This window comes from Chiloscyllium punctatum, chromosome 12, assembly GCF_047496795.1.
Source record: "Chiloscyllium punctatum isolate Juve2018m chromosome 12, sChiPun1.3, whole genome shotgun sequence".
NCBI lineage: Eukaryota > Metazoa > Chordata > Chondrichthyes > Orectolobiformes > Hemiscylliidae > Chiloscyllium > Chiloscyllium punctatum.
This window is the reverse complement of record NC_092750.1, coordinates 39,667,400-39,681,372: the sequence shown is the minus strand read 5'-3', so window position 1 is coordinate 39,681,372 and position 13,973 is coordinate 39,667,400. Positions and strand designations below refer to the sequence as shown.

At 40.7% G+C, this 13,973-nt stretch overlaps 1 protein-coding gene across 6 annotated transcripts in view; it reads left to right on the top strand.

The window, feature by feature from the left end:
- The window catches only part of LOC140483809 (bis(5'-adenosyl)-triphosphatase-like), a 1,171,574-nt gene that overhangs the window by 395,126 nt on the left and 762,475 nt on the right, over positions 1–13,973 (top strand). The window lies entirely within an intron of this gene.

The window sequence follows — 13,973 nt, the reverse complement described above, 5'->3', positions numbered from 1 at the left end:
ATCACCAGGCAGGAATGTTCCTACCCAGTTAGGGAACATTTCAGCGGTCAGGATATGCGGCCTCAGGTCTTCAGGTGACCATCCTCCAAGGCGGACTTCAGTGTACGCAACAACGCAGAGTGGCTGAGTAGAGGCTGAGTGCAGAATCTATGAGGGTGGCCTCAACTAGGACCTTGGGTTCATGATACACTACATATGACGCCACTACATTATACACTCTGTCATACACACACACTCACATACTTACACAGACCGTCTCTCATACACATGATCTCTCTCATACACACATATATACACTGCCCACAGTCACACCCACGCATACACCCTCTCACAGGCTTACATTCTATCACACACATATACACATTTTACTAAGCATGCGCACATGCAAACACACACTCTCTCATGTGCACTCACACTCACACACACACTCTCTCTCATACACACACATATAAGTCAATGGGATGAATTTGCATTTGCAGAATTATATTTGCAAATTCATTGTATTTTGCTCATAAAACACACAACCTGCAGGCAGTCAATGCAGGGCAGTCAGTCCATGCAATATTTTATAAATTCCTACTCTGAAAAAAGAACCAGTCTGACTCAGGATTGGGATATAGACCTCATACCTTTGCTGCATTGTCTGAGCTGAGATGTCTCCTTTTTTTATAAAACCTTAAGTGATCTTGAGAATGTGACTTAAAAGAAGTTCTGGGATTTATATATTAATGAACTGAAACTGTAATCCCTTCTAAAAGATGAAAGACTTAACAGCAATCTAGGTTTGCTCAATATATCATTTCAGTTGCATGACACTATAATCTTTTTCTATAAGTTATGTGTCTTATGATCCCATTCCACAGCTACCTGATAAAGGAGCAGGGCTGTAAAAGCTAATGCTTCCAAATAAACCAGTTGGACTATAATCTGGTGTTGTGTGATTTTTAGCTTTGTCCAACCCAGTCCAATACTGGCTCCTCCACATCATTACATTTAAGTGAATAGAGGAAAAGTTAGCTTACACTCTCTCCCCCCCCCAACTTAGCAGGATACTTTCATTCTGACCGTTCTTCCATGAAACAGACCAGGATGAAGGCAAACCATGGTCCTTGTTCAGAGTAGTCAGCTGCTGTGCTCTGATATGCAAAAGTGCAGAACCACAGACAGCCACATTAGGAGCTACTATCAATTGGAAAGATCCTGAAAAGAGGTATTTCCTCGCCAGCAGAGTAAATGCTCCTTTGCCACAGGACCTGACAACCCCTTTCCCTACTCTGTACCCAACCACCCTTTCCTTGCTGCAGGTCCCGGCTCTGCCTAGCCCCCATCTAGTCCTGCTCCACATCCAACACCCTCTTCATCCATTGCCATACCCAGCCAGCTTTGCACCCATATCTCCACTCCCTCCCCCTGACCCACATGGCACCCTATCCAACTAGCATGTTACTAACCTTGGACCCTGGCACCTGACTTATCTGGTACTTTAACCTTCTGGTGCCTGATCTTCCCAGCACCCTAACATATACTTCCCATTTAATAGTAGCTGCCAATGTAGTTGTCCGATTCTGGACCTTTAGATTTCAGAATACAACAGCTGATTACTCTGAAAAGGGGTGTGATTTGCCTTCCTTTACAATGCTGTGCTATGAAAGAAGTGTTAAAATGAAAGTACACCTCTGCATTACTGAAGGATCTATGATTGGTATCTTCTCTGGGAAATGCAATGTTCCGATCCTTTGAAAATCCAGCCTATCATTTCAGTTCTTAAAACCACACTGAAAAGAGCTGATGATCAGTGAGAAAAAGTAGATATTCACCATGCCACATGAGCACAAAACCTTGTATTATAGCTTGACTTTTGACTCTACAATGAGCACTGTTTTCATTACTGCTCATTGGGCAGTTTCACATGTCAATTTAGATTTATAATTTCAGGCCCAGCCAACCAGTAGAAAATCTAAATTAGAATATCCATTAAATTCATGCAATGGAAAATGTTATCTCAAAGGATCCACTTGAAACATTATGCAATAAACTTCCAAAATGAAGTCAACATTTTTAGACTATTTTTAAAGGTTCAATTTCATGGGGGTGACTATTACATGGGCACTGGATTTGGGGAGCTGAGATTCATGCTGCAGTTTGTATTATTGGCAGAAGTCTATTTGATTGCTCAACTAACTCTGGGTAAAGAAGAAAAACACAATGAATTACGGTAAAGTAATTACTGGATAAAAGCAAGAGAAACAAGAATGAAATACTGGTAGGAATATTTATTTATCCATACTGGTATTTAACGTGCCAAAGATCCATTGAAGTCCTGCAAATACACCCTGTTCAATATTATCATGGCCTGGTATAATGGCACACTTAAAATGAAACATTTATTAAATTCTGAATGCAAGGCATCTTGAACTTTCCCGCCAAATTCTTCCATTTCCCTCCCATTTACTCTAGTATATAATGAACCTCAGCGACATTAACAAATTTGTCAAAGAATTAAAGATATATTTAGCTAATATATATGGCTTTTATTCAGATATAATGGTACAATTAAAATGATTAACTTTCTAACTATATTAACTTTTGGATGTACAGTGAACAAGGTGCGATAAGTACAGATAGACTTAGTACCGGTTTGAATGAATCAAAATGTTTGTAGCAAACTAAGTGGGCTAATAGAGTTATGAATGAATGAAGGAATAGAGAAGTAATATAGTAAACAAAGAGCGATGAGTAGTTACCAATATGAATGAATGAATGCGATTTCATTCAAGTGGGTTCATGGAAACATGCAGTTTCTTTTGTAAGAGGTTTATAACGCGATATAGCAGGGCCCACTTTTACACGAGATAAATGGAAATTCAAAATTTTTTTGCCAAAAGTAAGGGTTTGTCTTTTACATGAGATTGACTTTTACACAAATATATAAGGTATATATTTAGACAGTCAGAAACTTCTTCCCCGGGTACAACAGAGTGTTACAAGGGGACGTAAATTTAAGGTGAAGGGTGGAAGGTATAGGGGAGATGTCAGGGGTGGGTTCTTTACCCAGAGAGTGGTGGGGGCATGGAATGCGCTGCCCGTGGGAGTGGTAGAGTCAGAATCATTGGCGACCTTTAAGCGGCATTTGGATGGGTACATGGATGGGTGCTTAATCTAGGTTAGAAGTTCGGCACAACATCATGGGCCGAAGGGCCTGTTCTGTGCTGTATTGTTCTATGTTCTATGTTCTATGTATCTTTCTTACTAGTCTAGAATACATCATCAGTATCCATTGGAACCCTACAGTGTGGAAGCAGGCCCTTCAGCCCATTGAGTCCATACTGACCCTTTGAAGAGCATCCCATCTTGACCCTACCCTTTCCCTACCCCTGAAGCCCTGCATTTCCCATGGCTAACCCACCCAGCCTGCACATCCTGGAAACTGTGGGCAATTTAGCATGTCCACCAAACCAGCAAATCTTTGGACTATGGGAGGAAACTAGAGCATCCAGAGGAAACCCAAGCAGAATCGGGGAGAATATGCAAACTCCACACAGATTGTCACCCAAGGCCATAATCGAATCTGGGTCCCTGACACGGTGAGGCACTGCTAACCACTGAGCCACCGTGCCACCCAATTCCTCAATAATTCAATGAAGCAATGGTTATGTAATTAAACATCCACTCAGAATATAGGTTAAATTTTCCTTATTGCATGGAAAACAAAATTTGGACATATGTAGAAACTGTCACTCATTGGAATTTTTAAAGAAATACCCCTTTGATCAGCAAGTGACCAGTTTCTTTATTTGCGTAAAGATTCCTGGCAGGCTGTCTTAGTTTCTGGTTCAATCAGAGGCCTTTTAGTTTCAGAAAAACTGGTTCTAATTGAAGGTATAACAAGGGTGTGCCTTCTTAGCAAGTGATTTACAATCTAAATTTAAAAGTGTTTTGCAAATGGGCTTTCACTATTTTGTGAGTTAGAGGAGAACAGAAATTTCTGGAGAAACTCAGCAGATTGTCCTTCTTCAGAAGTAGAAGCAGCTTGGAAAAGGTGATATTTAAGCTGATGATGCAAGGTGGAGGTTGGGGGGGGTGGGGTCAGGTTGGGGGGCGCAGGAAGGGGAATGGACTGTATGGCTAGGTGTAGATGGAGCCCAGACCAAGAAAGAAAAAAAGGATAGGCAGACAAAATGATTATTGATAGTAAGCCAGGGAAGAAGGGAATCTAGGTGGGTGATCCTGGGGCTATGAGTAGTTGGAAATGGATTGGCTGTAATGAAAGTGACCCATTTCATAACAGAACCTTGGGTTGTGGGAGTAAGTAATAGGCAAGGAAGATGGTGTTCATGTACCCACCACAGACATGTTCAGTAAATTAAGGATAACTGATAATTCTGAGCACATCCCAGAAGCTAAAGAAAAAATGTATTTTGCCCTGACGTGTCCTCTTGCACTCTTTATTGAACTAGTTTTATTCCTTAGTTTGATTATAATCACAGATTGAGAGATATGCTGGGCCGTGAGGGTGCAGGTTGTGGTTGAATTCAGTTCTGTAGCTGCTGGTTCCTGGAAGCACAGGTTTGAGTAGCTGGTTCTGTTTAAACTTTATCCCACTTAACCGAGGTTGTGCCATTGAACCTGATGGGTCGTACCCTTAATATGAAGACATGACATGATCTCCACAAGGACTATATGGTCCTACCTATACTGCCATGAGCAGATGCTTTTGTGAGAGTAGCTTAATAAGAATGAGGACAAGTCAGTTTTTGCCAGTGTTCTCACACCACCTGCTGAAAACCAGGTGGTTGTCAATACATCATCAATATTAATAGAAACCCTACAGTATGGAAGCAGGCCATTCAGCCCATTGAGTCTGCACCGACCCTTCGAAGAGCATTCCACCCTGATGCTACCCCTACCCTACTCCTCCAACCCTGCATTTCCCATGGCTAACCCACCCAGCCTGCACATCCCTGGATACTATGGGCAATTTAGCACGTCCACCTAACCAGCAAATCTTTGGACTATGGGATGAAACTGGAGTCACACAGCCGCGTTCTTTAGGACCCAGCATGCTCAGTCAATTGTGGTGCTAGAGTCACATTAAGTGGTGGACAGTGAAATCCTCCACCTAGAGTACATTCTGTATCCTTGGCACCTTCAGCACTTCCTCCATGGTACGGTACGGATTTTTCTGAGAAGAGGGTGAGTTGAGTGGATGTGGTAGGTGGTAATGAATAGAAGGTTTCCTTGTCCATATTTGATTTGATTCAATGAGACTTTGTGATGCCTGGATTCTCAGGGTATCTCCTTCTGGAGAATATAATAAATGCCTGTATCTGTTTTGCCAGTAGGATAGCATGTAGCCAAGAAAGGTAATGGTATGTATTTTGTCAGAATTGAAAGTGCAGATTTTTACTGAAGGAACAGAGTCATGAGGTTCATGATGTAAATCAAAATAATTTTAAATAACACTACCAATGACACTGTCTTAAATTCAGTTATATTAAAGAGATTTAAAGAACAAGAGCACAATTACTTTTACACTCATTCAATATTTTAACTGCATCTTCCCTAATACAGCCATTTGACTTGCAGTGCAAACCTTAAGTCAGATATTTATCAAAAGTTGAAAGAATAACCACTTGGGCTGTGTATTGCCTTGAGGTTTCATACAAGAGTTGAGGTTTCTTGGGCTTTCCATTTAATTCCTTCACAACTTCTCCAAATCTCCAGCAACAGCAGAATCCAAGATTGATGTCTCGAGTAACTAAAGTATAGCCACCTGCGGTCAGAACTTGTTGAGCCTATTCTGTATCTTCAGGCACAAAAATCTTTTAATGGAAGCCAGATGTTTTAATGTAAATTCCCTTTCAGATACACCTAGTTCTTAAATGTACTATCACCCCAGGATTAAAATACAGATCTCTTATCCAAAAAGCTCATGGCAATTACTATACACTGTTACCCAACGAATAATGCCAACAGGGAACAAATGGACAAAGAAATAAAAATGAAAATGTAACACTTACCTATTCATGTCCTCATTCCTTTCTGTCCAAGGCCCCAAACATACCTTCCAGTTGAAGCAACGTTTTGCTCACTCTTTGTTCAATCTATCTATTGTATTCATTATTCACAATGTGGTCTCTTTTATATTGGTGAGACCAAACCTAGATTGGGTGATCACTTCACAGAACTTCTCTCGTCTTTCCAGTTGCTTGTCATTTTAACAAACATCCTTGTGCTTACGCTAATATTTCTGTCCTGGGCCTGTGGCAAAATTCCAATGAAGCTTCAGGCAAACCCGAGGAACAGCACCTCAATTTCTGCTCACACACTTCACAATTTCGAGAACTCCATATTGAATTCCACAACTTCAGAGTCTGACCTCAAGATGTTTGTCCTCCCTTTTTCTTACATTATTCTACCCCTCCTGCACCTGTATGAGTTACCTTGGTAACAGGAAGTGGCCTATGTAGCCGGAACTCATCACCTGACCCTTTTATAAAGCCAAAAAAAAGACCCAGTGATAATCCTTTCCAGTCGGGTTTCCTGAATTATTACACCACCATTTTCCAACTCCTTTCAGTTCTGAAGAAGTCATACTGGACTTGAAACATTAACTCTGTTTTTTTCTCCACTAATGTTATCAGCCTTGCTGAATTTCTCCAGCATTTTGTGTTTGCTTCAAATATAAAAGAAGTTTGTTGGTTAATATTTTGACATCCAGCAGATATCCCGTAACAATCTCTTTGTATCAGAGACAATCTAGTTTAATGAAGGGAAATTTAATTAAACAAATCCTAGCTAAATATTCCAAAGCACCACCTGATGATAGTTAACCATCTATCTCTGTGAGGAAATCAGAGACTTTTCATGATTAGATTGTATGCTAAAAAAATTTAGTAACAAAGTTTTAATTAATGTGTGCCTTGACTAAGATCAATCAACATTTTGAATAGTATATAGCAGCAGAAAATGAACTAGCCTGATGATTTAACGGAGACATTTCACCCTCAGGAACCATCTATTCATCCAACTTTTTCTTACTCTGTTCCTACAAATGGAAGATATTAAGCCTCAAGCAACACACAAGTTGAGACAAAATGTTCTTCACACACACAGTTGTAAATAACATTAGGTTGACTCACACTTTTTATATTGTACAGTAATCATTAAGAGAGATCATTTCTAAAAGACTATTGTTCTGATGATGAAATTTTGTCTAAAATTATGTATTGTATGATTATAATCTGCTTGGATCAAGGAAATTGAACTGTTAAATACGAATAAGAATCAAGTGATGAAGGAAGGGTTTCACAGAAATTTAATTTCAAAGATTTGTCCTGTTGCTATTTACCTTGAGACATTAAAATAATTCAGAAAATGGGCGAAAGTGAGTAATGCAGATGGTGGAGATTAGGAAGGGCTGATGAAGGGCTTTTGCCCGAAACATCAATTTTCCTGCTCCTTGGTTGCTGTCTGACTGGCTGTGCTTTTCCAGCACCACACTCTTGGCTGTAATTCAGAAAATGTCCTAATGGCTGAAGCAACACCAATTTGCACTTCTCTGCCCTAAATGCTGTACTGTGATACCATGTAGCAGCTCAACTCTGCAGAAATTTCTTCCATAGGCCTCTTCTGGATCTGTTAAAGTCAGGTTAGGGAATGTTTACACAGGGTAAACATATATATTCCCTACTGTAACCTAGCCAGTGCATTACATCAGAAACCAATTGTCGACATCTATCAGGATGATGAAATCCTCGAAAATGTGTCGCACTGCTGACCTACTCATTTCTCTTGGGAAAGCCTTTGATGATCTATGCTTCTACAAAGTTATATTAATTATTGATACCAAACTGTGTCGTTCAGAAAAATGTCTTTTTTTAATATACGAGGAAACCTGTTGATTTTCACTTAGCACCATTATTTCAGCTGATAAGCTGGTTCTCCTTCATCTTAAATACTAGTTGGAGGGCATGCTTTGGATTTTGAGAATACAGATTTTTTTTCTGAATTGGGGATTTCAATGTACACCACCAAGACTAGCCTGGTAGCAGCACTACGGATGAGGACTTAGCTGTGATAATGGGCCTGCGGCACGTGGTACAGGAATCATCAAAAGAAAAACGCAACTTGAATTTGTCTTCACCAGTCTGCCTAAAGCAATTGTATCAGCCGATTGTGGTATTGGTAGGTGTGACTACTGCATAGTCTTTGTGGATTAAAGTACTACCTTCACATTGAGGATATCCTTCGTCAATGATGTGTCACTACCACCATGGTAAATAGGATAGACCTGGATGAGATACAGCATCTCAAGACTAGGCTTCCATGAGGTGCTGTGGGCCATCAGTAGTAGCAGAACTATTTCCATCACAAGCTGCAACCTCATGGACTGGCAATTCCTCTAGTCTGCCCATTTCCACCAAACTAGAGATCAACCCTCGTTCAATGAACAACGCAGGAGGACATGCCAGAGCAGTACCAACATATACCTACACCTTATAGACTGGAACACTTCAAGAAGGCAGTGCACCAAGACCTTCTCAAGGGCAGTTAGGAATGGACAATGAATAATGGCCCAACTTGCGATGGTCACATTCTATGAATGCATTTTTTAAAAACTGATGACATTTGGCTTTACCTCATCATCACCTCTCTTGACCCCTTCATTATCTCTCATTGTCATGCTATTTATTTGACATCAGTATTTGATGGCACAGATTTGTTCTTGTTAAATATTGGATAGATTGAAGCATCAATTCCACTTCCTAGAAACTGACTAAAAAGCTTATCATTTGAAGTCTTTAAGTTTGAATGCTTCATGTGATGGTATTAGGAAGTTATGAACAGTCTATTCAAATATTTCTTATGATGCTTGCAATGTAATGGAAAATTTGAGCTAGGGATCATCACAGGGGGTAATATAGCCTCATGAACTATCTATAAAGTATATCATAGATGCTTTCATTTTGAGCAGATAAATAACAAATAGTAGATTAGGTTGAAATAAGTGAAATCAATCAGTGATGACTGTCATTGTGCAGCAATCTAACTGGACTCCACCCCAGAAGTATCTGTTGGATTCTTTTAAAAAAACTTGAAAATGCAGGTTTCTGTCAGCTTCTTTGTGGAGTCCAGAAATTGGTCAGCAAATATCCAACCATTTTGGATCTGGGACCCTATTAATGAGAGCAGCAAGCTGCAGAATCCTGCTTGGGCACCCCAGTGAACAGCCCGAAGCAACATGGTCAAATAATCAGGGGTGTAATGACATGATTTGGAGAATGAGAAGGTAATGAAAGAGAGAGAACAGACAGTAAATCGGATGGAGGAGCTGCTATGGAAAGGGAGAGTGGAAAGTCCTTAGGACGGGGCTCGAGAGGAGTGATTAGGAGAAGGAAGGTGGGAGAAGGTGAGATGGAAATGATCAGGTGAGAGTGAAGAGGGATTGATTGAGTAGGGAGCAAGTGATCAGGCAATGGGAAGCCATTGTTTGGGAGAGAGCAAGTGAAGCACTTTGAAAGAGTGTGGTAAGTGGATAAGAGGAAGTGATTGGGAGGGGAGGAATGATTAGTAGAGGGAGGAATTGATAGGAACAAAACTGAAATTGTTGGTGAAAGCCATCAGGTCTGGCAGTATCTGGAGAGAGAACAGGGTTGAGAAGAAATTATAGGAATGTATGTGATTAGAGGTACTTAAGGGCAAAGGAGAGATCAGCAATTGGGTATAGGAATGTGATCAAATAGAATTTGACACTGCTTTGGAACTAGAGAGGAACATTCTAGCTGCATATTCAGCTAACTGTTTTGCAAAACACTTACTTGTTTGGTGGTAGTCTCTAGTAGTCATGACATTGCTGCATTCAAATCAAATTAATTTACAAACAGGCTTTAGCCCCCCCACCCCACCCCTCACCCTGGGTGGCACAGTGGTTAGCACTGCTGCCTCACAGTGCCTGAGCCCTGGGTTCAATTCCCTCCTCAGACAACTGTCTGTGTAGAGTTTGCACATTCTCCCCGTGTCTGCATGGGTTACCTCTGGGTGCTCTGGTTTCCTTTCACAGTCCAAAAAAAAATGTGCAGGTTAGGTGCATTGGCCATGCTAAATTGCCCATAGTGTTATGTGAATGGGTAAATGTAAGGGAATGGGTATGGATGGGTTGCTCTTCGGAGGGTCGGCGTGGATTGTTGGGCCGAAGGGCTTGTTTCCACACTGTAAATAATCTAAAATTTGAATATGCAAATTCAAATGGCCTAATGTCCAGTTCAGAAATGAGCCCTTAATGCCTTTCTGGTGTACTTTCAGCACATGATGAACACACATGCCGTACTCTCTATATTGGATACTTAGGTACTTGACTGGTACCTGAAGTATAGATGTAACACCATTCCATCTCTAACTTTTAGTCTTCAACATCAAACTTTAGAAATGGTGGAAAACCTCTTGTAACCCTTTTAAGATGATGATAAAGAACCTGGGGTTAAGGATTCAGATATTAATGTACACTAAGTTCAGGAAGGCCACGCAAGGGATGAAATTTTATGCTTTTTTTTGTCGTAAGAAAGAAATGTCCAAATTTTGTTTAGCGCAAAATAATTTGACATGTTTTGCATTTTGGTAACCTGAAAGCATTTAATTCTGAGTGTAATTTTGCTGCAAATAAATTTGTTGGCTGGTCTGTAAAAAAAACTACAAGTTGATATACAAATAGGTTTTTTTTATTGTATAATGTTGTGAATTACTAATCATTTAAATCATTATGCTATGGTATTACGATATTCCTTTCCCAACAATTTGGTTAAATAATGTATGAAGATGCCAAAGACCAGTGTTGTGCAATATAATCCTCACTCTGTGATCTCACAGATAAGTATTTCTGATTATCTGTATGTAAGTATATATTATTAGTGAGTAAAGTTAAATCACTCTGACACATTGTAGATAGTTCTATCTGTCTCAAAGTGCTCTCCTTTTTGTTAGTAACTGTCTGTCCATAGTCCCTATCAGAAATAAGCTGACCAGTTGTAGTGAAAATATAGGAGTTCTAAAGAAATCTAATCAATTGTGATTCATGGTAAACTTTGTCTGCATTCCTTGTGATTCGTGTATTATAAGGTGAAATTATTGAGGAAGCATGGCATCATTAGAGGCTGATGAACCTATCTTATTTTCCTCTCCAAATGTACCCTGAGGGGGAAGCAACTGTGCATCGTTAAATTGAAAGATACTTATTTCTGGCTACAATCCAAGTAATAGGCAAACTGATTTTAAATTATTGTATTTGGCTGAACTGCCATAGCTGTTTCAGTACTGGCAGCCTGAACTCATAAAATGACAAAAAATGTGATATATGGATAATGTCTGTTGTCACTAACTTACAGATCTCTGAAAGCCTTGTACTACTCAAGATATGATCATCTGGGTATAGAATAGTGGGTAGGGCACCTATCGATCTGGTGCTTGGACCAGAAGAAGGTCATGATGGATGTACTCTCGAGGGCGGCACGGTAGCACGGTGGTTAGCACTGCTGCCTCACAGCGCCAGAAACCTGGGTTCAATTCCCGCCTCAGGCAACTGACTGTGTGGAGTTTGCACATTCTCCCCGTGTCTGCGTGGGTTTCCTCCGGGTGCTCCGGTTTCCTCCCACAGTCCAAAAATGTGCAGGTTAGATGAATTGGCCATGCTAAATTGCCCGTAGTGTTAGATGTAGGGGAATGGGTCTGGGTGGGTGCGCTTCGGCGGGTCGGTGTGGACTTGTTTGGCTGAAGGGCCTGTTTCCACATTGTAAGTAATCTAATCTAAAAAATGCAGGTTGGATAGAAAATCTGCAATTGGATTTGACAGCTCTAATCAAACATCAGTTTCAGAAAGTTTTCACATCAAATCTGGAGTCAAGCATGTCTGACCTGTTTTTCCTGCCTGTGTGGTGTACCAAGCTTTTTGCTGAGTTCATCAGGAAGAATGCAGGCATAAGAAGGATGGCAATCCCAGACAGCAGAGTCAGTCAAGTCAAAGTTTCACTATATGTAGACCAGTCATACTCTTCTGCTTGGACTGCAGCCAGTGTACAAGCTGCAAAATCATCTGTGATCTAGGAGTCAAAAGTAAATCACAGAAAAAGCAAAGCCTTGCTTGTTAAGTTAGGCTGACTGAAATGTTGTCCTCTTCATCAACAATTCAGACTATCAAAAATTCTTGGGATAGAAGACCGTAAGATTATAAGATACAGGAGCAGAATGAGGCCTTATGACCCATAGCAATCTGCTCCACCATTCAATTGTGGCTGATACATTTCTCAATCACATTCTCCTGCCTTGTCCCCATGACTTTTGATCCCCTTACTAATTAAGAACATATCTATCTCTGTCTTAAATACACTCAATGACTTGGTCTTCTGTGGCAATGACTTCCTCAGGTTCACCACCCTCTGGCTAAAGAAATTCCTTCTTATCTCAGTTCTAAAGGGTCATCCCTTCAGCTGAGGCTGTGCCCTCAGATCCTAGTTCCTCCAACTGGAAACATCTTCTTGACATCCAGTCTATCCAGGCCTCTCAATATTCTGTGAATTTCAAGACTCCTTTATACTCATTGCCTTCTTTCTGCCAGTCAGCCAATCCTCTAACGCTACCAGTGCATTGTCCACTCATCCTTCTGAACTCCACCAAGTACAGACCCAGAGTCCTCAACTGTTCCTCGTATGACATGCTCTTCACCCCAGGATCAATCTTGTAAACCTCCTGTGCACCTCTATTCAAGGTCAGCACATTCTTCCCTAGAATCAGCCCAAAACTTCTCACAATTCCAAATGTGATCTGACCAGAACCTTATATATCCTCAGCAGTGCATCTCTGTTCTTGTATAATATTCTTCTTGAAATGAGTGCTAACATTGCATTTGCCTTCCTAACTGCCAACTGAATCTGCATTTTAACCTTAAAAGAATCTTGAACTAGGATTCCCAAGTCCCTTTATGCTTCAGATCTCTGAACCCTTTCCCCATTTAGAAAATAGTCTACGCCTCTATTCTTCCTAACAAAGTGTATAACCTAACAAATTCCCATATTGTAATCCATCTGCCACTTCTTTGCCCACATTCCTATCCTGCTCCAGTCCTTCGGCAGCATCCCCACTTTCTCAACACTACTTGTCTCTCCACCTATCTTTGTATCATTTACAATCATAACAGCAGTTCCCTCAGGTCCTCTGTTCAGATTGTTAAGGTATAGCATGAAAAGTTGTGGTCCCAATATGGACCTCTGCGGAACTCCACTTGTCACCTGCTGTCATACCGAAAAATACCCCTTTATTCCCATCGTCTTCTTTCCGCTAGTCAGCCAATCCTCTAATCATACCAGTACATTGTCCCTGACACCATGAGCTCTTATCTTATTTAGCAGCCTCCTGTGTGACATCCATGTGATTTGGGAAGTCTAGGATCTTCATTGAAAACTGGAAGGATGCTGCAGGTTTGGTAAATGAAAACCTGGGCATGTGGGGAGCAATGCTGCTGCATCATAATAATCATACAAGCCATCTTTAGCTTTCCCTGCTGATTGAAAATGAGGTGTGTTAGTGGGGATTTGATGATTAAAATTCAAGACCAAGTGGTTAAAAAATTGCCCTCATCCTGATGGCTGCTTCTTCTGTGGTTGTATCAAGCTATGTACAGGGCCTCAGTAGGCAAACACCAGCTGCTGAGGCTCTATCTGTCTCCAGTATTTTGAAAGTGTGAAGGATAGGTCTGGTCTAATCAGTTGTAGTTTGCTATACCACTGATCCATTATGAAGAGATTACTGCAGAAAAACACTTCTGAACACCAGTCTATCAGGCAATGATCTGCATGGAACATCCTCAGGTCACGTGGGAAAAGGTGATGATAGATTCCGTTGGATTGTTCCCAAGGCAACTGTCAAAGTAATTTGGCAGAATACCACATCATCAGAATTTTCAAATGAACACCAAGATATAGCAT